Below are 18,106 nucleotides of genomic sequence, written 5' to 3'. Positions count from 1 at the left end.
AGGGAAGTCTTTCATGATTTAGGAGGTCAAAAGGAGATGAACATCCATGAAATGTCGAAAATGGTTTTGACAAGATGCTTACAGCACCTGGTATTCCCAAGCGGTCTCCCATCCAGGTACTAACCAGGCCCAACCCTGCTTAGCTTCCGAGATCAGACGAGATCGGGCGTTTTCAGGGTAGTATGGCCGTGAGCAACAATGCCGCTGAACAAATCCCCTTTGGAAATCCGAACGGTCCATAGTCTTGCATGTGGATCGTGTATTTGGATATTTGGATCGGGTGTGGAGGGTGAGGGGTCCTCTTTGGAGAACCCTTCGTTAAAGGAGTCGACTTTGTTGCCGCATGCTCTTCTTTTGCTTTATTACTTCTACAACTACGGGAATGAAGATTATCAGAAGGAGAGCTTCAATAAAATGTTGTGAGATGTGCAGAGGAGGGAAGTCTTTCATGATTTAGGAGGTCAAAAGGAGATGAACATCCATGAAATGTCGAAAATGGTTATGACAAGATGCTTACAGCACCTGGTATTCCCAAGCGGTCTCCCATCCAGGTACTAACCAGGCCCAACCCTGCTTAGCTTCCGAGATCAGACGAGATCGGGCGTTTTCAGGGTAGTATGGCCGTGAGCAACATTTTCGCTGAACAAATCCCCTTTGGAAATCCGAACGGTCCATAGTCTTGCATGTGGATCGTGTATTTGGATATTTGGATCGGGTGTGGAGGGTGAGGGGTCCTCTTTGGAGAACCCTTCGTTAAAGGAGTCGACTTTGTTGCCGCTTGCTCTTCTTTTGCTTTATTACTTCTACAACCACGGGAATGAAGATTATCAGAAGGAGAGCTTCAATAAAATGTTGTGAGATGTGCAGAGGAGGGAAGTCTTTCATGATTTAGGAGGTCAAAAGGAGATGAACATCCATGAAATGTCGAAAATGGTTTTGACAAGATGCTTACAGCACCTGGTATTCCCAAGCGGTCTCCCATCCAGGTACTAACCAGGCCCAAACCTGCTTAGCTTCCGAGATCAGACGAGATCGGGCGTTTTCAGGGTAGTATGGCCGTGAGCAACATTGTCGCTGAACAAATCCCCTTTGGAAATCCGAACGGTCCATAGTCTTGCATGTGGATCGTGTATTTGGATATTTGGATCGGGTGTGGAGGGTGAGGGGTCCTCTTTGGAGAACCCTTCGTTAAAGGAGTCGACTTTGTTGCCGCTTGCTCTTCTTTTGCTTTATTACTTCTACAACTACGGGAATGAAGATTATCAGAAGGAGAGCTTCAATAAAATGTTGTGAGATGTGCAGAGGAGGGAAGTCTTTCATGATTTAGGAGGTCAAAAGGAGATGAACATCCATGAAATGTCGAAAATGGTTTTGACAAGATGCTTACAGCACCTGGTATTCCCAAGCGGTCTCCCATCCAGGTACTAACCAGGCCCAACCCTGCTTAGCTTCCGAGATCAGACGAGATCGGGCGTTTTCAGGGTAGTATGGCCGTGAGCAACATTGTCGCTGAACAAATCCCCTTTGGAAATCCGAACGGTCCATAGTCTTGCATGTGGATCGTGTATTTGGATATTTGGATCGGGTGTGGAAGGTGAGGGGTCATCTTTGGAGAACCCTTTGTTAAAGGAGTCGACTTTGTTGCCGCTTGCTCTTCTTTTGCTTTATTACTTCTACAACTACGGGAATGAAGATTATCAGAAGGAGAGCTTCAATAAAATGTTGTGAGATGTGCAGAGGAGGGAAGTCTTTCATGATTTAGGAGGTCAAAAGGAGATGAACATCCATGAAATGTCGAAAATGGTTATGACAAGATGCTTACAGCACCTGGTATTCCCAAGCGGTCTCCCATCCAGGTACTAACCAGGCCCAACCCTGCTTAGCTTCCGAGATCAGACGAGATCGGGCGTTTTCAGGGTAGTATGGCCGTGAGCAACATTGCCGCTGAACAAATCCCCTTTGGAAATCCGAACGGTCCATAGTCTTGCATGTGGATCGTGTATTTGGATATTTGGATCGGGTGTGGAGGGTGAGGGGTCCTCTTTGGAGAACCCTTCGTTAAAGGAGTCGACTTTGTTGCCGCTTGCTCTTCTTTTGCTTTATTACTTCTACAACTACGGGAATGAAGATTATCAGAAGGAGAGCTTCAATAAAATGTTGTGAGATGTGCAGAGGAGGGAAGTCTTCTCATGATTTAGGAGGTCAAAAGGAGATGAACATCCATGAAATGTCGAAAATGGTTTTGACAAGATGCTTACAGCACCTGGTATTCCAAAGCGGTCTCCCATCCAGGTACTAACCAGGCCCAACCCTGCTTAGCTTCCGAGATCAGACGAGATCGGGCGTTTTCAGGGTAGTATGGCCGTGAGCAACATTGTCGCTGAACAAATCCCCTTTGGAAATCCGAACGGTCCATAGTCTTGCATGTGGATCGTGTATTTGGATATTTGGATCGGGTGTGGAGGGTGAGGGGTCCTCTTTGGAGAACCCTTCGTTAAAGGAGTCAACTTTGTTGCCGCTTGCTCCTCTTTTGCTTTATTACTTCTACAACTACGGGAATGAAGATTATCAGAAGGAGAGCTTCAATAAAATGTTGTGAGATGTGCAGAGGAGGGAAGTCTTTCATGATTTAGGAGGTCAAAAGGAGATGAACATCCATGAAATGTCGAAAATGGTTTTGACAAGATGCTTACAGCACCTGGTATTCCCAAGCGGTCTCCCATCCAGGTACTAACCAGGCCCAACCCTGCTTAGCTTCCAAGATCAGACGAGATCAGGCGTTTTCAGGGTAGTATGGCCGTGAGCAACATTGTCGCTGAACAAATCCCCTTTGGAAATCCGAACGGTCCATAGTCTTGCATGTGGATCGTGTATTTGGATATTTGGATCGGGTGTGGAGGGTGAGGGGTCCTCTTTGGAGAACCCTTCGTTAAAGGAGTCGACTTTGTTGCCGCTTGCTCTTCTTTTGCTTTATTACTTCTACAACTACGGGAATGAAGATTATCAGAAGGAGAGCTTCAATAAAATGTTGTGAGATGTGCAGAGGAGGGAAGTCTTTCATGATTTAGGAGGTCAAAAGGAGATGAACATCCATAAAATGTCGAAAATGGTTTTGACAAGATGCTTAAAGCACCTGGTATTCCCAAGCGGTCTCCCATCCAGGTACTAACCAGGCCCAACCCTGCTTAGCTTCCGAGATCAGACGAGATCGGGCGTTTTCAGGGTAGTATGGCCGTGAGCAACATTGTCGCTGAACAAATCCCCTTTGGAAATCCGAACGGTCCATAGTCTTGCATGTGGATCGTGTATTTGGATATTTGGATCGGGTGTGGAGGGTGAGGGGTCCTCTTTGGAGAACCCTTCGTTAAAGGAGTCGACTTTGTTGCCGCTTGCTCTTCTTTTGCTTTATTACTTCTACAACTACGGGAATGAAGATTATCAGAAGGAGAGCTTCAATAAAATGTTGTGAGATGTGCAGAGGAGGGAAGTCTTTCATGATTTAGGAGGTCAAAAGGAGATGAACATCCATAAAATGTCGAAAATGGTTTTGACAAGATGCTTACAGCACCTGGTATTCCCAAGCGGTCTCCCATCCAGGTACTAACCAGGCCCAACCCTTCTTAGCTTTCGAGATCAGACGAGATCGGGCGTTTTCAGGGTAGTATGGCCGTGAGCAACATTGCCGCTGAACAAATCCCCTTTGGAAATCCGAACGGTCCATAGTCTTGCATGTGGATCGTGTATTTGGATATTTGGATCGGGTGTGGAGGGTGAGGGGTCCTCTTTGGAGAACCCTTCGTTAAAGGAGTCGACTTTGTTGCCGCTTGCTCTTCTTTTGCTTTATTACTTCTACAACTACGGGAATGAAGATTATCAGAAGGAGAGCTTCAATAAAATGTTGTGAGATGTGCAGAGGAGGGAAGTCTTTCATGATTTAGGAGGTCAAAAGGAGATGAACATCCATGAAATGTCGAAAATGGTTTTGACAAGATGCTTACAGCACCTGGTATTCCCAAGCGGTCTCCCATCCAGGTACTAACCAGGCCCAAACCTGCTTAGCTTCCGAGATCAGACGAGATCGGGCGTTTTCAGGGTAGTATGGCCGTGAGCAACATTGTCGCTGAACAAATCCCCTTTGGAAATCCGAACGGTCCATAGTCTTGCATGTGGATCTTGTATTTGGATATTTGGATCGGGTGTGGAGGGTGAGGGGTCCTCTTTGGAGAACCCTTCGTTAAAGGAGTCGACTTTGTTGCCGCTTGCTCCTCTTTTGCTTTATTACTTCTACAACTACGGGAATGAAGATTATCAGAAGGAGAGCTTCAATAAAATGTTGTGAGATGTGCAGAGGAGGGAAGTCTTTCATGATTTAGGAGGTCAAAAGGAGATGAACATCCATGAAATGTCGAAAATGGTTTTGACAAGATGCTTACAGCACCTGGTATTCCCAAGCGGTCTCCCATCCAGGTACTAACCAGGCCCAACCCTGCTTAGCTTCCGAGATCAGACGAGATCGGGCGTTTTCAGGGTAGTATGGCCGTGAGCAACAATGCCGCTGAACAAATCCCCTTTGGAAATCCGAACGGTCCATAGTCTTGCTTGTGGATCGTGTATTTGGATATTTGGATCGGGTGTGGAGGGTGAGGGGTCCTCTTTGGAGAACCCTTCGTTAAAGGAGTCGACTTTGTTGCCGCATGCTCTTCTTTTGCTTTATTACTTCTACAACTACGGGAATGAAGATTATCAGAAGGAGAGCTTCAATAAAATGTTGTGAGATGTGCAGAGGAGGGAAGTCTTTCATGATTTAGGAGGTCAAAAGGAGATGAACATCCATGAAATGTCGAAAATGGTTATGACAAGATGCTTACAGCACCTGGTATTCCCAAGCGGTCTCCCATCCAGGTACTAACCAGGCCCAACCCTGCTTAGCTTCCGAGATCAGACGAGATCGGGCGTTTTCAGGGTAGTATGGCCGTGAGCAACATTTTCGCTGAACACATCCCCTTTGGAAATCCGAACGGTCCATAGTCTTGCATGTGGATCGTGTATTTGGATATTTGGATCGGGTGTGGAGGGTGAGGGGTCCTCTTTGGAGAACCCTTCGTTAAAGGAGTCGACTTTGTTGCCGCTTGCTCTTCTTTTGCTTTATTACTTCTACAACCACGGGAATGAAGATTATCAGAAGGAGAGCTTCAATAAAATGTTGTGAGATGTGCAGAGGAGGGAAGTCTTTCATGATTTAGGAGGTCAAAAGGAGATGAACATCCATGAAATGTCGAAAATGGTTTTGACAAGATGCTTACAGCACCTGGTATTCCCAAGCGGTCTCCCATCCAGGTACTAAGCAGGCCCAACCCTGCTTAGCTCCCGGGAGCAGACGAGATCGGGCGTTTTCAGGGTAGTATGGCCGTGAGCAACATTGTCGCTGAACAAATCCCCTTTGGAAATCCGAACGGTCCATAGTCTTGCATGTGGATCGTGTATTTTGATATTTGGATCGGGTGTGGAGGGTCAGGGGTCCTCTTTGGAGAACCCTTCGTTAAAGGAGTCGACTTTGTTGCCGCTTGCTCTTCTTTTGCTTTATTACTTCTACAACTACGGGAATGAAGATTATCAGAAGGAGAGCTTCAATAAAATGTTGTGAGATGTGCAGAGGAGGGAAGTCTTTCATGATTTAGGAGGTCAAAAGGAGATGAACATCCATGAAATGTCGAAAATGGTTTTGACAAGATGCTTACAGCACCTGGTATTCCCAAGCGGTCTCCCATCCAGGTACTAACCAGGCCCAACCCTGCTTAGCTTCCGAGATCAGACGAGATCGGGCGTTTTCAGGGTAGTATGGCCGTGAGCAACATTGTTGCTGAACAAATCCCCTTTGGAAATCCGAACGGTCCATAGTCTTGCATGTGGATCGTGTATTTGGATATTTGGATCGGGTGTGGAAGGTGAGGGGTCCTCTTTGGAGAACCCTTTGTTAAAGGAGTCGACTTTGTTGCCGCTTGCTCTTCTTTTGCTTTATTACTTCTACAACTACGGGAATGAAGATTATCAGAAGGAGAGCTTCAATAAAATGTTGTGAGATGTGCAGAGGAGGGAAGTCTTTCATGATTTAGGAGGTCAAAAGGAGATGAACATCCATGAAATGTCGAAAATGGTTATGACAAGATGCTTACAGCACCTGGTATTCCCAAGCGGTCTCCCATCCAGGTACTAACCAGGCCCAACCCTGCTTAGCTTCCGAGATCAGACGAGATCGGGCGTTTTCAGGGTAGTATGGCCGTGAGCAACATTGTCGCTGAACAAATCCCCTTTGGAAATCCGAACGGTCCATAGTCTTGCATGTGGATCGTGTATTTGGATATTTGGATCGGGTGTGGAGGGTGAGGGGTCCTCTTTGGAGAACCCTTCGTTAAAGGAGTCGACTTTGTTGCCGCTTGCTCTTCTTTTGCTTTATTACTTCTACAACTACGGGAATGAAGATTATCAGAAGGAGAGCTTCAATAAAATGTTGTGAGATGTGCAGAGGAGGGAAGTCTTTCATGATTTAGGAGGTCAAAAGGAGATGAACATCCATCAAATGTCGAAAATGGTTTTGACAATATGCTTACAGCACCTGGTATTCCCAAGCGGTCTCCCATCCAGGTACTAACCAGGCCCAACCCTGCTTAGCTTCCGAGATCAGACGAGATCGGGCGTTTTCAGGGTAGTATGGCCGTGAGCAACATTGTCGCTGAACAAATCCCCTTTGGAAATCCGAACGGTCCATAGTCTTGAATGTGGATCGTGTATTTGGATATTTGGATCGGGTGTGGAGGGTGAGGGGTCCTCTTTGGAGAACCCTTCGTTAAAGGAGTCGACTTTGTTGCCGCTTGCTCTTCTTTTGCTTTATTACTTCTACAACTACGGGAATGAAGATTATCAGAAGGAGAGCTTCAATAAAATGTTGTGAGATGTGCAGAGGAGGGAAGTCTTTCATGATTTTTTAGGTCATAAGGAGATGAACATCCATGAAATGTCGAAAATTGTTTTGACAAGATGCTTACAGCACCTGGTATTCCCAAGCGGTCTCCCCTCCAGGTAATAACCAGGCCCAACCCTGCTTAGCTTCCGAGATCAGACGAGATCGGGCGTTTTCAGGGTAGTATGGCCGTGAGCAACATTGTCGCTGAACAAATCCCCTTTGGAAATCCAAACGGTCCATAGTCTTGCATGTGGATCGTGTATTTGGATATTTGGATCGGGTGTGGAGGGTGAGGGGTCCTCTTTGGAGAACCCTTCGTTAAAGGAGTCGACTTTGTTGCCGCTTGCTCTTCTTTTGCTTTATTACTTCTACAACTACGGGAATGAAGATTATCAGAAGGAGAGCTTCAAAAAAATGTTGTGAGATGTGCAGAGGAGGGAAGTCTTTCATGATTTTTTAGGTCATAAGGAGATGAACATCCATGAAATGTCGAAAATGGTTTTGACAAGATGCTTACAGCACCTGGTATTCCCAAGCGGTCTCCCATCCAGGTACTAACCAGGCCCAACCCTGCTTAGCTTCCGAGATCAGACGAGATCGGGCGTTTTCAGGGTAGTATGGCCGTGAGCAACATTGTCGCTGAACAAATCCCCTTTGGAAATCCGAACGGTCCATAGTCTTGAATGTGGATCGTGTATTTGGATATTTGGATCGGGTGTGGAGGGTGAGGGGTCCTCTTTGGAGAACCCTTCGTTAAAGGAGTCGACTTTGTTGCCGCTTGCTCTTCTTTTGCTTTATTACTTCTACAACTACGGGAATGAAGATTATCAGAAGGAGAGCTTCAATAAAATGTTGTGAGATGTGCAGAGGAGGGAAGTCTTTCATGATTTTTTAGGTCATAAGGAGATGAACATCCATGAAATGTCGAAAATTGTTTTGACAAGATGCTTACAGCACCTGGTATTCCCAAGCGGTCTCCCCTCCAGGTAATAACCAGGCCCAACCCTGCTTAGCTTCCGAGATCAGACGAGATCGGGCGTTTTCAGGGTAGTATGGCCGTGAGCAACATTGTCGCTGAACAAATCCCCTTTGGAAATCCAAACGGTCCATAGTCTTGCATGTGGATCGTGTATTTGGATATTTGGATCGGGTGTGGAGGGTGAGGGGTCCTCTTTGGAGAACCCTTCGTTAAAGGAGTCGACTTTGTTGCCGCTTGCTCTTCTTTTGCTTTATTACTTCTACAACTACGGGAATGAAGATTATCAGAAGGAGAGCTTCAATAAAATGTTGTGAGATGTGCAGAGGAGGGAAGTCTTTCATGATTTAGGAGGTCAAAAGGAGATGAACATCCATGAAATGTCGAAAATGGTTTTGACAAGATGCTTACAGCACCTGGTATTCCCAAGCGGTCTCCCATCTAGGTACTAACCAGGCCCAACCCTGCTTAGCTTCCGAGATCAGACGAGATCGGGCGTTTTCAGGGTAGTATGGCCGTGAGCAACATTGTTGCTGAACAAATCCCTTTGGAAATCCGAACGGTCCATAGTCTTGCATGTGGATCGTGTATTTGGATATTTGGATCGGGTGTGGAAGGTGAGGGGTCCTCTTTGGAGAACCCTTTGTTAAAGGAGTCAACTTTGTTGCCGCTTGCTCTTCTTTTGCTTTATTACTTCTACAACTACGGGAATGAAGATTATCAGAAGGAGAGCTTCAATAAAATGTTGTGAGATGTGCAGAGGAGGGAAGTCTTTCATGATTTAGGAGGTCAAAAGGAGATGAACATCCATGAAATGTCGAAAATGGTTATGACAAGATGCTTACAGCACCTGGTATTCCCAAGCGGTCTCCCATCCAGGTACTAACCAGGCCCAACCCTGCTTAGCTTCCGAGATCAGACGAGATCGGGCGTTTTCAGGGTAGTATGGCCGTGAGCAACATTTGCGCTGAACAAATCCCCTTTGGAAATCCGAACGGTCCATAGTCTTGCATGTGGATCGTGTATTTGGATATTTGGATCGGGTGTGGAGGGTGAGGGGTCCTCTTTGGAGAACCCTTCGTTAAAGGAGTCGACTTTGTTGCCGCTTGCTCTTCTTTTGCTTTATTACTTCTACAACTACGGGAATGAAGATTATCAGAAGGAGAGCTTCAATAAAATGTTGTGAGATGTGCAGAGGAGGGAAGTCTTTCATGATTTAGGAGGTCAAAAGGAGATGAACATCCATGAAATGTCGAAAATGGTTTTGACAAGCTGCTTACAGCACCTGGTATTCCCAAGCGGTCTCCCATCCAGGTACTAACCAGGCCCAACCCTGCTTAGCTTCCGAGATCAGACGAGATCGGGCGTTTTCAGGGTAGTATGGCCGTGAGCAACATTATCGCTGAACAAATCCCCTTTGGAAATCCGAACGGTCCATAGTCTTGAATGTGGATCGTGTATTTGGATATTTGGATCGGGTGTGGAGGGTGAGGGGTCCTCTTTGGAGAACCCTTCGTTAAAGGAGTCGACTTTGTTGCCGCTTGCTCTTCTTTTGCTTTATTACTTCTACAACTACGGGAATGAAGATTATCAGAAGGAGAGCTTCAAAAAAATGTTGTGAGATGTGCAGAGGAGGGAAGTCTTTCATGATTTTTTAGGTCATAAGGAGATGAACATCCATGAAATGTCGAAAATGGTTTTGACAAGATGCTTACAGCACCTGGTATTCCCAAGCGGTCTCCCATCCAGGTACTAACCAGGCCCAACCCTGCTTAGCTTCCGAGATCAGACGAGATCGGGCGTTTTCAGGGTAGTATGGCCGTGAGCAACATTGTCGCTGAACAAATCCCCTTTGGAAATCCGAACGGTCCATAGTCTTGAATGTGGATCGTGTATTTGGATATTTGGATCGGGTGTGGAGGGTGAGGGGTCCTCTTTGGAGAACCCTTCGTTAAAGGAGTCGACTTTGTTGCCGCTTGCTCTTCTTTTGCTTTATTACTTCTACAACTACGGGAATGAAGATTATCAGAAGGAGAGCTTCAATAAAATGTTGTGAGATGTGCAGAGGAGGGAAGTCTTTCATGATTTTTTAGGTCATAAGGAGATGAACATCCATGAAATGTCGAAAATTGTTTTGACAAGATGCTTACAGCACCTGGTATTCCCAAGCGGTCTCCCCTCCAGGTAATAACCAGGCCCAACCCTGCTTAGCTTCCGAGATCAGACGAGATCGGGCGTTTTCAGGGTAGTATGGCCGTGAGCAACATTGTCGCTGAACAAATCCCCTTTGGAAATCCAAACGGTCCATAGTCTTGCATGTGGATCGTGTATTTGGATATTTGGATCGGGTGTGGAGGGTGAGGGGTCCTCTTTGGAGAACCCTTCGTTAAAGGAGTCGACTTTGTTGCCGCTTGCTCTTCTTTTGCTTTATTACTTCTACAACTACGGGAATGAAGATTATCAGAAGGAGAGCTTCAATAAAATGTTGTGAGATGTGCAGAGGAGGGAAGTCTTTCATGATTTAGGAGGTCAAAAGGAGATGAACATCCATGAAATGTCGAAAATGGTTTTGACAAGATGCTTACAGCACCTGGTATTCCCAAGCGGTCTCCCATCCAGGTACTAACCAGGCCCAACCCTGCTTAGCTTCCGAGATCAGACGAGATCGGGCGTTTTCAGGGTAGTATGGCCGTGAGCAACATTGTCGCTGAACAAATCCCCTTTGGAAATCCGAACGGTCCATAGTCTTGAATGTGGATCGTGTATTTGGATATTTGGATCGGGTGTGGAGGGTGAGGGGTCCTCTTTGGAGAACCCTTCGTTAAAGGAGTCGACTTTGTTGCCGCTTGCTCTTCTTTTGCTTTATTACTTCTACAACTACGGGAATGAAGATTATCAGAAGGAGAGCTTCAAAAAAATGTTGTGAGATGTGCAGAGGAGGGAAGTCTTTCATGATTTTTTAGGTCATAAGGAGATGAACATCCATGAAATGTCGAAAATGGTTTTGACAAGATGCTTACAGCACCTGGTATTCCCAAGCGGTCTCCCATCCAGGTACTAACCAGGCCCAACCCCGCTTAGCTTCCGAGATCAGACGAGATCGGGCATTTTCAGGGTAGTATGGCCGTGAGCAACATTGTCGCTGAACAAATCCCCTTTGGAAATCCGAACGGTCCATAGTCTTGCATGTGGATCGTGTATTTGGATATTTGGATCGGGTGTGGAGGGTGAGGGGTCCTCTTTGGAGAACCCTTCGTTAAAGGAGTCGACTTTGTTGCCGCTTGCTCTTCTTTTGCTTTATTACTTCTACAACTACGGGAATGAAGATTATCAGAAGGAGAGCTTCAATAAAATGTTGTGAGATGTGCAGAGGAGGGAAGTCTTTCATGATTTAGGAGGTCAAAAGGAGATGAACATCCATTAAAGGTCGAAAACGGTTTTGACAAGATGCTAACAGCACCTCGTATTCCCAAGCGGTCTCCCATCCAGGTACTAACCAGGCCCAACCCTGCTTAACTTCCGAGATCAGACGAGATCGGGCGTTTTCAGGGTAGTATGGCCGTGAGCAACATTGTCGCTGAACAAATCCCCTTTGGAAATCCGAACGGTCCATAGTCTTGCATGTGGATCGTGTATTTGGATATTTGGATCGGGTGTGGAGGGTGAGGGGTCCTCTTTGGAGAACCCTTCGTTAAAGGAGTCGACTTTGTTGCCGCTTGCTCTTCTTTTGCTTTATTACTTCTACAACTACGGGAATGAAGATTATCAGAAGGAGAGCTTCAATAAAATGTTGTGAGATGTGCAGAGGAGGGAAGTCTATCATGATTTAGGAGGTCAAAAGGAGATGAACATCCATGAAAGGTCGAAAATGATTTTGACAAGATGCTTACAGCACCTGGTATTCCCAAGCAGTCTCCCATCCAGGTACTAACCAGGCCCAACCCTGCTTAGCTTCCGAGATCAGACGAGATCGGGCGTTTTCAGGGTAGAATGGCCGTGAGCAACATTGTCGCTGAACAAATCCCCTTTGGAAATCCGAACGGTCCATAGTCTTGCATGTGGATCGTGTATTTGGATATTTGGATCGGGTGTGGAGGGTGAGGGGTCCTCTTTGGAGAACCCTTCGTTAAAGGAGTCGACTTTGTTGCCGCTTGCTCTTCTTTTGCTTTATTACTTCTACAACTACGGGAATGAAGATTATCAGAAGGAGAGCTTCAATAAAATGTTGTGAGATGTGCAGAGGAGGGAAGTCTTTCATGATTTAGGAGGTCAAAAGGAGATGAACATCCATGAAATGTCGAAAATGGTTTTGACAAGATGCTTACAGCACCTGGTATTCCCAAGCGGTCTCCCATCCAGGTACTAACCAGGCCCAAACCTGCTTAGCTTCCGAGATCAGACGAGATCGGGCGTTTTCAGGGTAGTATGGCCGTGAGCAACACTGACGCTGAACAAATCCCCTTTGGAAATCCGAACGGTCCATAGTCTTGCATGTGGATCGTGTATTTGGATATTTGGATCGGGTGTGGAGGGTGAGGGGTCCTCTTTGGAGAACCCTTCGTTAAAGGAGTCGACTTTGTTGCCGCTTGCTCTTCTTTTGCTTTATTACTTCTACAACTACGGGAATGAAGATTATCAGAAGGAGAGCTTCAATAAAATGTTGTGAGATGTGCAGAGGAGGGAAGTCTTTCATGATTTAGGAGGTCAAAAGGAGATGAACATCCATGAAATGTCGAAAATGGTTTTGACAAGATGCTTACAGCACCTGGTATTCCCAAGCGGTCTCCCATCCAGGTACTAACCAGGCCCAACCCTGCTTAGATTCCGAGATCAGACGAGATCGGGCGTTTTCAGGGTAGAATGGCCGTGAGCAACATTGTCGCTGAACAAATCCCCTTTGGAAATCCGAACGGTCCATAGTCTTGCATGTGGATCGTGTATTTGGATATTTGGATCGGGTGTGGAGGGTGAGGGGTCCTCTTTGGAGAACCCTTCGTTAAAGGAGTCGACTTTGTTGCCGCTTGCTCTTCTTTTGCTTTATTACCTCTACAACTACGGGAATGAAGATTATCAGAAGGAGAGCTTCAATAAAATGTTGTGAGATGTGCAGAGGAGGGAAGTCTTTCATGATTTAGGAGGTCAAAAGGAGATGAACATCCATGAAATGTCCAAAATGGTTTTGACAAGATGCTTGCAGCACCTGGTATTCCCAAGCGGTCTCCCATCCAGGTACTAACCAGGCCCAACCCTGCTTAACTTCCGAGATCAGACGAGATCGGGCGTTTTCAGGGTAGTATGGCCGTGAGCAACACTGTCGCTGAACAAATCCCCTTTGGAAATCCGAACGGTCCATAGTCTTGCATGTGGATCGTGTATTTGGATATTTGGATCGGGTGTGGAGGGTGAGGGGTCCTCTTTGGAGAACCCTTCGTTAAAGGAGTCGACTTTGTTGCCGCTTGCTCTTCTTTTGCTTTATTACTTCTACAACTACGGGAATGAAGATTATCAGAAGGAGAGCTTCAATAAAATGTTGTGAGATGTGCAGAGGAGGGAAGTCTTTCATGATTTAGGAGGTCAAAAGGAGATGAACATCCATGAAATGTCGAAAATGGTTTTGACAAGATGCTTACAGCACCTGGTATTCCCAAGCGGTCTCCCATCCAGGTACTTACCAGGCCCAACCCTGCTTAGCTTCCGAGATGAGACGAGATCGGGCGTTTTCAGGGTAGTATGGCCGTGAGCAACATTGTCGCTGAACAAATCCCCTTTGGAAATCCGAACGGTCCATCGTCTTGCATGTGGATCGTGTATTTGGATATTTGGATCGGGTGTGGAGGGTGAGGGGTCCTCTTTGGAGAACCCTTCGTTAAAGGAGTCGACTTTGTTGCCGCTTGCTCTTCTTTTGCTTTATTACTTCTACAACTACGGGAATGAAGATTATCAGAAGGAGAGCTTCAATAAAATGTTGTGAGATGTGCAGAGGAGGGAAGTCTTTCATGATTTAGGAGGTCAAAAGGAGATGAACATCCATGAAATGTCGAAAATGGTTTTGACAAGATGCTTACAGCACCTGGTATTCCCAAGCGGTCTCCCATCCAGGTACTAACCAGGCCCAAACCTGCTTAGCTTCCGAGATCAGACGAGATCGGGCGTTTTCAGGGTAGTATGGACGTGAGCAACATTGTCGCTGAACAAATCCCCTTTGGAAATCCGAACGGTCCATAGTCTTGCATGTGGATCGTGTATTTGGATATTTGGATCGGGTGTGGAGGGTGAGGGGTCCTCTTTGGAGAACCCTTCGTTAAAGGAGTCGACTTTGTTGCCGCTTGCTCTTCTTTTGCTTTATTACTTCTACAACTACGGGAATGAAGATTATCAGAAGGAGAGCTTCAATAAAATGTTGTGAGATGTGCAGAGGAGGGAAGTCTTTCATGATTTAGGAGGTCAAAAGGAGATGAACATCCATGAAATGTCGAAAATGGTTTTGACAAGATGCTTACAGCACCTGGTATTCCCAAGCGGTCTCCCATCCAGGTACTAACCAGGCCCAAACCTGCTTAGCTTCCGAGATCAGACGAGAACGGGCGTTTTCAGGGTAGTATGGCCGTGAGCAACATTGTCGCTGAACAAATCCCCTTTGGAAATCCGAACGGTCCATAGTCTTGCATGTGGATCGTGTATTTGGATATTTGGATCGGGTGTGGAGGGTGAGGGGTCCTCTTTGGACAACCCTTCGTTAAAGGAGTCGACTTTGTTGCCGCTTGCTCTTCTTTTGCTTTATTACTTCTACAACTACGGGAATGAAGATTATCAGGAGAGCTTCAATAAAATGTTGTGAGATGTGCAGAGGAGGGAAGTCTTTCATGATTTAGGAGGTCAAAAGGAGATGAACATCCATGAAATGTCCAAAATGGTTTACACAAGATGCTTGTTGCACCTGGTATTCCCAAGCGGTCTCCCATCCAGGTACTAACCAGGCCCAACCCTGCTTAGCTTCCGAGATCAGACGAGATAGGGCGTTTTCAGGGTAGTATGGCCGTGAGCAACATTGTCGCTGAACAAATCCCCTTTGGAAATCCGAACGGTCCATAGTCTTGCATGTGGATCGTGTATTTGGATATTTGGATCGGGTGTGGAGGGTGAGGGGTCCTCTTTGGAGAACCCTTCGTTAAAGGAGTCGACTTTGTTGCCGCTTGCTCTTCTTTTGCTTTATTACTTCTACAACTACGGGAATGAAGATTATCAGAAGGAGAGCTTCAATAAAATGTTGTGAGATGTGCAGAGGAGGGAAGTCTTTCATGATTTAGGAGGTCAAAAGGAGATGAACATCCATAAAATGTCGAAAATGGTTTTGACAAGATGCTTACAGCACCTAGTATTCCCAAGCGGTCTCCCATCCAGGTACTAACTAGGCCCAACCCTTCTTAGCTTCCAAGATCAGACGAGATCGGGCATTTTCAGGGTAGTATGGCCGTGAGCAACATTGCCGCTGAACAAATCCCCTTTGGAAATCCGAACGGTCCATAGTCTTGCATGTGGATCGTGTATTTGGATATTTGGATCGGGTGTGGAGGGTGAGGGGTCCTCTTTGGAGAACCCTTCGTTAAAGGAGTCGACTTTGTTGCCGCTTGCTCTTCTTTTGCTTTATTACTTCTACAACTACGGGAATGAAGATTATCAGAAGGAGAGCTTCAATAAAATGTTGTGAGATGTGCAGAGGAGGGAAGTCTTTCATGATTTAGGAGGTCAAAAGGAGATGAACATCCATGAAATGTCGAAAATGGTTTTGACAAGATGCTTACAGCACCTGGTATTCCCAAGCGGTCTCCCATCCAGGTACTAACCAGGCCCAAACCTGCTTAGCTTCCGAGATCAGACGAGATCGGGCGTTTTCAGGGTAGTATGGCCGTGAGCAACATTGTCGCTGAACAAATCCCCTTTGGAAATCCGAACGGTCCATAGTCTTGCATGTGGATCGTGTATTTGGATATTTGGATCGGGTGTGGAGGGTGAGGGGTCCTCTTTGGAGAACCCTTCGTTAAAGGAGTCGACTTTGTTGCCGCTTGCTCCTCTTTTGCTTTATTACTTCTACAACTACGGGAATGAAGATTATCAGAAGGAGAGCTTCAATAAAATGTTGTGAGATGTGCAGAGGAGGGAAGTCTTTCATGATTTAGGAGGTCAAAAGGAGATGAACATCCATGAAATGTCGAAAATGGTTTTGACAAGATGCTTACAGCACCTGGTATTCCCAAGCGGTCTCCCATCCAGGTACTAACCAGGCCCAACCCTGCTTAGCTTCCGAGATCAGACGAGATCGGGCGTTTTCAGGGTAGTATGGCCGTGAGCAACATTGTCGCTGAACAAATCCCCTTTGGAAATCCGAACGGTCCATAGTCTTGCATGTGGATCGTGTATTTGGATATTTGGATCGGGTGTGGAGGGTGAGGGGTCCTCTTTGGAGAACCCTTCGTTAAAGGAGTTGACTTTGTTGCCGCTTGCTCTTCTTTTGCTTTATTACTTCTACAACTACGGGAATGAAGATTATCAGAAGGAGAGCTTCAATAAAATGTTGTGAGATGTGCAGAGGAGGGAAGTCTTTCATGATTTAGGAGGTCAAAAGGAGATGAACATCCATGAAATGTCCAAAATGGTTTACACAAGATGCTTGTTGCACCTGGTATTCCCAAGCGGTCTCCCATCCAGGTACTAACCAGGCCCAACCCTGCTTAGCTTCCGAGATCAGACGAGATCGGGCGTTTTCAGGGTAGTATGGCCGTGAGCAACATTGTCGCTGAACAAATCCCCTTTGGAAATCCGAACGGTCCATAGTCTTGCATGTGGATCGTGTATTTGGATATTTGGATCGGGTGTGGAGGGTGAGGGGTCCTCTTTGGAGAACCCTTCGTTAAAGGAGTCGACTTTGTTGCCGCTTGCTCTTCTTTTGCTTTATTACTTCTACAACTACGGGAATGAAGATTATCAGGAGAGCTTCAATAAAATGTTGTGAGATGTGCAGAGGAGGGAAGTCTTTCATGATTTAGGAGGTCAAAAGGAGATGAACATCCATGAAATGTCCAAAATGGTTTACACAAGATGCTTGTTGCACCTGGTATTCCCAAGCGGTCTCCCATCCAGGTACTAACCAGGCCCAACCCTGCTTAGCTTCCGAGATCAGACGAGATCGGGCGTTTTCAGGGTAGTATGGCCGTGAGCAACATTGTCGCTGAACAAATCCCCTTTGGAAATCCGAACGGTCCATAGTCTTGCATGTGGATCGTGTATTTGGATATTTGGATCGGGTGTGGAGGGTGAGGGGTCCTCTTTGGAGAACCCTTCGTTAAAGGAGTCGACTTTGTTGCCGCTTGCTCTTCTTTTGCTTTATTACTTCTACAACTACGGGAATGAAGATTATCAGAAGGAGAGCTCCAATAAAATGTTGTGAGATGTGCAGAGGAGGGAAGTCTTTCATGATTTAGGAGGTCAAAAGGAGATGAACATCCATGAAATGTCGAAAATGGTTTTGACAAGATGCTTACAGCACCTGGTATTCCCAAGCGGTCTCCCATCCAGGTACTATCCAGGCCCAACCCTGCTTAGCTTCCGAGATCAGACGAGATCAGACGAGATCGGGCGTTTTCAGGGAAGTATGGCCGTGAGCAACATTGTCGCTGAACAAATCCCCTTTGGAAACCCGAACGGTCCATAGTCTTGCATGTGGATCGTGTATTTGGATATTTGGATCCGGTGTGGAGGGTGAGTGGTCCTCTTTGGAGAACCCTTCGTTAAAGGAGTCGACTTTGTTGCCGCTTGCTCTTCTTTTGCTTGATTACTTCTACAACTACGGGAATGAAGATTATCAGAAGGAGAGCTCCAATAAAATGTTGTGAGATGTGCAGAGGAGGGAAGTCTTTCATGATTTAGGAGGTCAAAAGGAGATGAACATCCATGAAATGTCGAAAATGGTTTTGACAAGATGCTTACAGCACCTGGTATTCCCAAGCGGTCTCCCATCCAGGTACTAACCAGGCCCAACCCTGCTTAGCTTCCGAGATCAGACGAGATCGGGCGTTTTCAGGGTAGTATGGCCGTGAGCAACATTGTCGCTGAACAAATCCCCTTTGGAAATCCGAACGGTCCATAGTCTTGCATGTGGATCGTGTATTTGG

At 46.2% G+C, this 18,106-nt stretch overlaps 39 non-coding genes and 3 pseudogenes across 39 annotated transcripts; all 42 read right to left on the bottom strand.

Annotated features, from left to right (window-relative positions):
• Window positions 1–75: 75 nt before the first annotated feature.
• LOC144069722 (5S ribosomal RNA) lies at window positions 76–194 on the bottom strand. The gene has a single exon (XR_013298736.1). It is a non-coding gene; the product is annotated as a 5S ribosomal RNA (ribosomal RNA).
• Window positions 195–510: 316 nt separating this feature from the next.
• LOC144069711 (5S ribosomal RNA) lies at window positions 511–629 on the bottom strand. The gene has a single exon (XR_013298735.1). It is a non-coding gene; the product is annotated as a 5S ribosomal RNA (ribosomal RNA).
• A 316-nt stretch (window positions 630–945) lies between these two features.
• Window positions 946–1,064, bottom strand: LOC144070141 (5S ribosomal RNA). The gene has a single exon (XR_013299082.1). It is a non-coding gene; the product is annotated as a 5S ribosomal RNA (ribosomal RNA).
• Window positions 1,065–1,380: 316 nt separating this feature from the next.
• LOC144069698 (5S ribosomal RNA) lies at window positions 1,381–1,499 on the bottom strand. The gene has a single exon (XR_013298733.1). It is a non-coding gene; the product is annotated as a 5S ribosomal RNA (ribosomal RNA).
• A 316-nt stretch (window positions 1,500–1,815) lies between these two features.
• Window positions 1,816–1,934, bottom strand: LOC144069685 (5S ribosomal RNA). Its single transcript, XR_013298732.1, has one exon. It is a non-coding gene; the product is annotated as a 5S ribosomal RNA (ribosomal RNA).
• Window positions 1,935–2,251: 317 nt separating this feature from the next.
• Window positions 2,252–2,370, bottom strand: LOC144070008 (5S ribosomal RNA). The gene has a single exon (XR_013298955.1). It is a non-coding gene; the product is annotated as a 5S ribosomal RNA (ribosomal RNA).
• Window positions 2,371–2,686: 316 nt separating this feature from the next.
• On the bottom strand, window positions 2,687–2,805 carry LOC144070229 (5S ribosomal RNA). Its single transcript, XR_013299166.1, has one exon. It is a non-coding gene; the product is annotated as a 5S ribosomal RNA (ribosomal RNA).
• A 316-nt stretch (window positions 2,806–3,121) lies between these two features.
• LOC144070205 (5S ribosomal RNA) lies at window positions 3,122–3,240 on the bottom strand. Its single transcript, XR_013299142.1, has one exon. It is a non-coding gene; the product is annotated as a 5S ribosomal RNA (ribosomal RNA).
• Window positions 3,241–3,556: 316 nt separating this feature from the next.
• LOC144069418 (5S ribosomal RNA) lies at window positions 3,557–3,675 on the bottom strand. Its single transcript, XR_013298477.1, has one exon. It is a non-coding gene; the product is annotated as a 5S ribosomal RNA (ribosomal RNA).
• Window positions 3,676–3,991: 316 nt separating this feature from the next.
• LOC144070140 (5S ribosomal RNA) lies at window positions 3,992–4,110 on the bottom strand. The gene has a single exon (XR_013299081.1). It is a non-coding gene; the product is annotated as a 5S ribosomal RNA (ribosomal RNA).
• A 316-nt stretch (window positions 4,111–4,426) lies between these two features.
• LOC144069673 (5S ribosomal RNA) lies at window positions 4,427–4,545 on the bottom strand. The gene has a single exon (XR_013298722.1). It is a non-coding gene; the product is annotated as a 5S ribosomal RNA (ribosomal RNA).
• Window positions 4,546–4,861: 316 nt separating this feature from the next.
• LOC144069662 (5S ribosomal RNA) lies at window positions 4,862–4,980 on the bottom strand. The gene has a single exon (XR_013298710.1). It is a non-coding gene; the product is annotated as a 5S ribosomal RNA (ribosomal RNA).
• Window positions 4,981–5,296: 316 nt separating this feature from the next.
• On the bottom strand, window positions 5,297–5,415 carry LOC144069725 (5S ribosomal RNA; annotated as a pseudogene).
• Window positions 5,416–5,731: 316 nt separating this feature from the next.
• LOC144069651 (5S ribosomal RNA) lies at window positions 5,732–5,850 on the bottom strand. The gene has a single exon (XR_013298699.1). It is a non-coding gene; the product is annotated as a 5S ribosomal RNA (ribosomal RNA).
• A 316-nt stretch (window positions 5,851–6,166) lies between these two features.
• LOC144069639 (5S ribosomal RNA) lies at window positions 6,167–6,285 on the bottom strand. Its single transcript, XR_013298688.1, has one exon. It is a non-coding gene; the product is annotated as a 5S ribosomal RNA (ribosomal RNA).
• Window positions 6,286–6,601: 316 nt separating this feature from the next.
• On the bottom strand, window positions 6,602–6,720 carry LOC144069627 (5S ribosomal RNA). The gene has a single exon (XR_013298677.1). It is a non-coding gene; the product is annotated as a 5S ribosomal RNA (ribosomal RNA).
• Window positions 6,721–7,036: 316 nt separating this feature from the next.
• On the bottom strand, window positions 7,037–7,155 carry LOC144069468 (5S ribosomal RNA). Its single transcript, XR_013298527.1, has one exon. It is a non-coding gene; the product is annotated as a 5S ribosomal RNA (ribosomal RNA).
• A 316-nt stretch (window positions 7,156–7,471) lies between these two features.
• Window positions 7,472–7,590, bottom strand: LOC144069616 (5S ribosomal RNA). Its single transcript, XR_013298666.1, has one exon. It is a non-coding gene; the product is annotated as a 5S ribosomal RNA (ribosomal RNA).
• Window positions 7,591–7,906: 316 nt separating this feature from the next.
• LOC144069466 (5S ribosomal RNA) lies at window positions 7,907–8,025 on the bottom strand. Its single transcript, XR_013298525.1, has one exon. It is a non-coding gene; the product is annotated as a 5S ribosomal RNA (ribosomal RNA).
• A 316-nt stretch (window positions 8,026–8,341) lies between these two features.
• On the bottom strand, window positions 8,342–8,460 carry LOC144069925 (5S ribosomal RNA). The gene has a single exon (XR_013298874.1). It is a non-coding gene; the product is annotated as a 5S ribosomal RNA (ribosomal RNA).
• A 315-nt stretch (window positions 8,461–8,775) lies between these two features.
• On the bottom strand, window positions 8,776–8,894 carry LOC144069604 (5S ribosomal RNA). Its single transcript, XR_013298654.1, has one exon. It is a non-coding gene; the product is annotated as a 5S ribosomal RNA (ribosomal RNA).
• A 316-nt stretch (window positions 8,895–9,210) lies between these two features.
• LOC144069592 (5S ribosomal RNA) lies at window positions 9,211–9,329 on the bottom strand. Its single transcript, XR_013298643.1, has one exon. It is a non-coding gene; the product is annotated as a 5S ribosomal RNA (ribosomal RNA).
• A 316-nt stretch (window positions 9,330–9,645) lies between these two features.
• Window positions 9,646–9,764, bottom strand: LOC144069579 (5S ribosomal RNA). The gene has a single exon (XR_013298633.1). It is a non-coding gene; the product is annotated as a 5S ribosomal RNA (ribosomal RNA).
• A 316-nt stretch (window positions 9,765–10,080) lies between these two features.
• On the bottom strand, window positions 10,081–10,199 carry LOC144069465 (5S ribosomal RNA). Its single transcript, XR_013298524.1, has one exon. It is a non-coding gene; the product is annotated as a 5S ribosomal RNA (ribosomal RNA).
• A 316-nt stretch (window positions 10,200–10,515) lies between these two features.
• LOC144069567 (5S ribosomal RNA) lies at window positions 10,516–10,634 on the bottom strand. Its single transcript, XR_013298622.1, has one exon. It is a non-coding gene; the product is annotated as a 5S ribosomal RNA (ribosomal RNA).
• Window positions 10,635–10,950: 316 nt separating this feature from the next.
• On the bottom strand, window positions 10,951–11,069 carry LOC144070059 (5S ribosomal RNA). The gene has a single exon (XR_013299004.1). It is a non-coding gene; the product is annotated as a 5S ribosomal RNA (ribosomal RNA).
• Window positions 11,070–11,385: 316 nt separating this feature from the next.
• Window positions 11,386–11,504, bottom strand: LOC144070082 (5S ribosomal RNA). Its single transcript, XR_013299026.1, has one exon. It is a non-coding gene; the product is annotated as a 5S ribosomal RNA (ribosomal RNA).
• Window positions 11,505–11,820: 316 nt separating this feature from the next.
• Window positions 11,821–11,939, bottom strand: LOC144070215 (5S ribosomal RNA). Its single transcript, XR_013299152.1, has one exon. It is a non-coding gene; the product is annotated as a 5S ribosomal RNA (ribosomal RNA).
• Window positions 11,940–12,255: 316 nt separating this feature from the next.
• LOC144070139 (5S ribosomal RNA) lies at window positions 12,256–12,374 on the bottom strand. Its single transcript, XR_013299080.1, has one exon. It is a non-coding gene; the product is annotated as a 5S ribosomal RNA (ribosomal RNA).
• A 316-nt stretch (window positions 12,375–12,690) lies between these two features.
• LOC144069425 (5S ribosomal RNA) lies at window positions 12,691–12,809 on the bottom strand. Its single transcript, XR_013298484.1, has one exon. It is a non-coding gene; the product is annotated as a 5S ribosomal RNA (ribosomal RNA).
• Window positions 12,810–13,125: 316 nt separating this feature from the next.
• Window positions 13,126–13,244, bottom strand: LOC144069989 (5S ribosomal RNA). Its single transcript, XR_013298935.1, has one exon. It is a non-coding gene; the product is annotated as a 5S ribosomal RNA (ribosomal RNA).
• Window positions 13,245–13,560: 316 nt separating this feature from the next.
• On the bottom strand, window positions 13,561–13,679 carry LOC144069536 (5S ribosomal RNA). The gene has a single exon (XR_013298593.1). It is a non-coding gene; the product is annotated as a 5S ribosomal RNA (ribosomal RNA).
• A 316-nt stretch (window positions 13,680–13,995) lies between these two features.
• On the bottom strand, window positions 13,996–14,114 carry LOC144069503 (5S ribosomal RNA). Its single transcript, XR_013298561.1, has one exon. It is a non-coding gene; the product is annotated as a 5S ribosomal RNA (ribosomal RNA).
• Window positions 14,115–14,430: 316 nt separating this feature from the next.
• LOC144069533 (5S ribosomal RNA) lies at window positions 14,431–14,549 on the bottom strand. Its single transcript, XR_013298590.1, has one exon. It is a non-coding gene; the product is annotated as a 5S ribosomal RNA (ribosomal RNA).
• A 313-nt stretch (window positions 14,550–14,862) lies between these two features.
• Window positions 14,863–14,981, bottom strand: LOC144069766 (5S ribosomal RNA; annotated as a pseudogene).
• Window positions 14,982–15,297: 316 nt separating this feature from the next.
• On the bottom strand, window positions 15,298–15,416 carry LOC144069594 (5S ribosomal RNA). Its single transcript, XR_013298644.1, has one exon. It is a non-coding gene; the product is annotated as a 5S ribosomal RNA (ribosomal RNA).
• Window positions 15,417–15,732: 316 nt separating this feature from the next.
• On the bottom strand, window positions 15,733–15,851 carry LOC144070138 (5S ribosomal RNA). The gene has a single exon (XR_013299079.1). It is a non-coding gene; the product is annotated as a 5S ribosomal RNA (ribosomal RNA).
• Window positions 15,852–16,167: 316 nt separating this feature from the next.
• LOC144069556 (5S ribosomal RNA) lies at window positions 16,168–16,286 on the bottom strand. The gene has a single exon (XR_013298611.1). It is a non-coding gene; the product is annotated as a 5S ribosomal RNA (ribosomal RNA).
• Window positions 16,287–16,602: 316 nt separating this feature from the next.
• On the bottom strand, window positions 16,603–16,721 carry LOC144069649 (5S ribosomal RNA). The gene has a single exon (XR_013298697.1). It is a non-coding gene; the product is annotated as a 5S ribosomal RNA (ribosomal RNA).
• A 313-nt stretch (window positions 16,722–17,034) lies between these two features.
• LOC144069648 (5S ribosomal RNA) lies at window positions 17,035–17,153 on the bottom strand. The gene has a single exon (XR_013298696.1). It is a non-coding gene; the product is annotated as a 5S ribosomal RNA (ribosomal RNA).
• A 316-nt stretch (window positions 17,154–17,469) lies between these two features.
• LOC144069590 (5S ribosomal RNA) lies at window positions 17,470–17,598 on the bottom strand (annotated as a pseudogene).
• Window positions 17,599–17,914: 316 nt separating this feature from the next.
• On the bottom strand, window positions 17,915–18,033 carry LOC144069544 (5S ribosomal RNA). Its single transcript, XR_013298600.1, has one exon. It is a non-coding gene; the product is annotated as a 5S ribosomal RNA (ribosomal RNA).
• Between the last annotated feature and the right edge of the window lie 73 nt (window positions 18,034–18,106).

This window comes from Stigmatopora argus, chromosome 24 (genome assembly GCF_051989625.1).
Source record: "Stigmatopora argus isolate UIUO_Sarg chromosome 24, RoL_Sarg_1.0, whole genome shotgun sequence".
Classification (NCBI taxonomy): domain Eukaryota; kingdom Metazoa; phylum Chordata; class Actinopteri; order Syngnathiformes; family Syngnathidae; genus Stigmatopora; species Stigmatopora argus.
The sequence above is the reverse complement of the archived record's forward strand: the minus strand, read 5'-3'. Positions and strand labels throughout refer to the sequence as shown.